Genomic DNA, 3,343 nt, shown 5'->3' on the forward strand with positions numbered 1-3,343 from the left:
AGATCTTCCAATTAGCCAAGATGGGCAAGGGTCGAGCGGCGTGGTGGTAGAACGGACAGATCCAAGCACCCTGTCCACATCCTCGGGTCTCAACAGTTGAAACTCATCCATTAAAGTTTGACCTAAGTACGGCACACTGGACACATCTTCCGATTTTGCAGTAACAGTGGAGTCCAGCCCACTGCGAATCTGAGCGATTTTTTCCTCAAAATGAATAGCAAACTCATCACAGCGAGCTGATGAGCAGTCCGGGACCTCCACCGGGTTTCCCGGTTGAAGAAGATCCCGGACCACCCGAAACAGCTCTGCTGGACGACATTCTGAGGAAGCAATACGGCTGGAGAAATATTGCCGTTTCGCCAGCCGTATTGCCACGAAATAGGCCCGATAATGGGCTCTAAGTCGTGTTCGATCGGATTCCCAGCGGGACTTCCTCCACCTGCGCTCTAGCCGTCTCCCCTCTTGCTTCATCGCCCGCAGTTCAGAAGTATACCAGGGAGCTGTCTGGGCTCGGCGAGCAGGGAGAGGGCGCTTAGGCGCAATCGTGTCAACCGCCCGGGTCATCTCCCTATTCCATAGGGTGACCTGAGCTTCGACAGGAGCGCCGACCATATCAGACGGATACTCCCCCAGAGCATTCAGGAAACCATCCGGATCCATTAGTCTCCGGGGGCGGATCATCTTAATCGATCCCCCACCCTTGCAGAGGGAAGAAGAAGCTAATAGACTGAATTTGACCAGGAAGTGGTCTGACCATGACAATGGGGTCACGACCAGCCCCTCCACATCCAAACCACCACCTTCCAGTCCCGTTGTGAAAACCAGGTCCAAGGTGTGGCCGTTCTCATGTGTCGGGCCGATGACACATTGAGACAGCCCCATGGTTGTCATGGCGGCCATGAAGTCCTGAGCTGCCCCAGTCAAGGCAGCCTCAGCATGGATGTTGAGGTCCCCCAGCACCAGCAGCCTGGGAGTCCTCAACACCAGGTCTGAGACTGCCTCCGTCAGCTCAGGTAGGGAGACTGCTGGTACGCAGCAGGGTGGGCGGTACACCAACAGAATCCCTAATCTGTCTCGTGAGCCCAACACACAATACAGGCCCTCAAGACCTCCTCTCAAAGGGATAGGAAGCCTGGTCAAGGAGATAGAACTCCTATAGACTATAGCAACTCCCCCTCCTCGACCCTCTGAGCGACACTGGTGCTGGACTGAGTACCCAGGAGGACACAGCTGGGAGAGGGGGACACCACCTTCCTCTCCCACCCAGGTCTCAGTAATGCACGCCAGGTCAGCCCCCTCATCCAGAATTACATCATGGATGAGGGCAGCTTTGTTTTGTACTGACCTGGCGTTCATCAACAGCACCGTGTGGCTCGAGGGTTTGCTGATATGGTCGCCTGATACCATCTGGTTGGAGGTAGGACTAGAAGAGGGGATAGATGTAAGATATCTAACCTCTCTTCTCCTACGCGGGCATGTTCTACCCCCACCGCCATTCCTTCCCCTACCCAGCACCACCTCAATGGCTGCCCCCTCCAACGCCCTCCCCCCTTCCTGTTCCATCAGGTCCACTGTGGGTCTCTATGCAACTCAATGATAGTTAAAAACAAACAAAACAAACCCACACACCCTTCTAATGCCCCTTCTCCCCTCCCAGCCAGATGGCTGGTGTTGCAGAAGGGGTGGGGTGGCCCAAAGCAGCAGCAGGGTCCTGGTCCTGAAGGGCAGGGGAGTGCAGGCCAGAAATACTCCCAGGCACTGTCTCTCACCCAGTGCCTGGGGACGGCAGATGTTACCAGCAACTCCCCCAACGACAGGAACGTTGCTCTCAGAGGGCCCTGGCACCGGCTTCTTGCTTTTATAGCTTCCCTCCCCTCCCAGCCAGGTGGCTGGTGTTGAGGAAGGGGTGGGGTTGCCCAAAGCAGCAGCAGCAGCAGCAGCAGCAGGGTCCTGGTCCTGAAGGGTAGGGGAGTGCAGGCCAGAAATACTCCCAGGCACTGTCTCTCACCCAGTGCCTGGGGACGGCAGATGTTACCAGCGACTCCCCCAACGACAGGAACGTTGCTCTCAGAGGGCCCTGGCACCGGCTTCTTGCTTTTACAGCTTCCCTCCCCTCCCAGCCAGGTGGCTGGTGTTGAGGAAGGGGTGGGGTTGCCCAAAGCAGCAGCAGCAGCAGCAGCAGGGTCCTGGTCCTGAAGGGCAGGGGAGTGCAGGCCAGAAATACTCCCAGGCACTGTCTCTCACCCAGTGCCTGGGGACGGCAGATGTTACCAGCGACTCCCCCAACGACAGGAACGTTGCTCTCAGAGGGCCCTGGCACCGGCTTCTTGCTTTTACAGCTTCCCTCCCCTCCCAGCCAGGTGGCTGGTGTTGAGGAAGGGGTGGGGTTGCCCAAAGCAGCAGCAGCAGCAGCAGCAGCAGGGTCCCGGTCCTGAAGGGCAGGGGAGTGCAGGCCAGAAATACTCCCAGGCACTGTCTCTCACCCAGTGCCTGGGGACGGCAGATGTTACCAGCGACTCCCCCAACGACAGGAACGTTGCTCTCAGAGGGCCCTGGCACCGGCTTCTTGCTTTTATAGCATGTATTTCCTTTTGAAATCTGTTCTCCTGTCACAAATTTAATGAATTTTCAAAATGAAAAGTAAGAAAAGGGCTTCAATATGTTCAGTGAGTGAGGTATCTGGCCGCAGAGCCAGAGGCTGTGAGTTAAATTCCCCACTGTGCCTCCTAGGAGTACAGCCAGCCAGCCTTTGTAGCCTTGGGCAAGCTGAACAGTGCCAAAATGCCCCCAGAAGAAGGGAATGGTAAACCAATTCTGAATACTCTCTGCACCTAGAAAACCAGAAAAGGATTGCCATAAGCCAGAATTGACTTGATGGCATATAAATAAAAACAACAATAAATTATGTTAAGCAAAGCAAAGGAAAGGCAATTTTTAGTCAGGTATTTTGCCGTAGCACATGCTGAATTATTCTGCAACATGTCTCTGAACCTAGTGGGAATTACAGAAGCTTGGAAACTTAGAATACAAAACATGAACTGTATAATAAACAAAAAGACATGGCATCTTTAAAGCTAACCAGTTTATCTCAGTGTGACCCTTTCATGGATTATAATCCATTTAGCCGGACACAGATGGCACGAGGTGCCACATCTAGTTTCATAAAAGATTTGTTTGCAAAAGCTTAAATCAACGCTGATCTGCTTCGGCAGAGGGCTGGACTTGATGGCCTTTGAAGGCCCCTTCTAACTTAGTTATTCTATGATTCTATTTAGAAATCTTTTGCTGGGCTCTTTCCTAACTTGTTCTGGTAGGAAGAAATGAAAACCCATAAACACGTCCA

This window comes from Pogona vitticeps, chromosome 2 (genome assembly GCF_051106095.1).
Source record: "Pogona vitticeps strain Pit_001003342236 chromosome 2, PviZW2.1, whole genome shotgun sequence".
NCBI classification, from domain to species: Eukaryota; Metazoa; Chordata; class Lepidosauria; order Squamata; family Agamidae; genus Pogona; species Pogona vitticeps.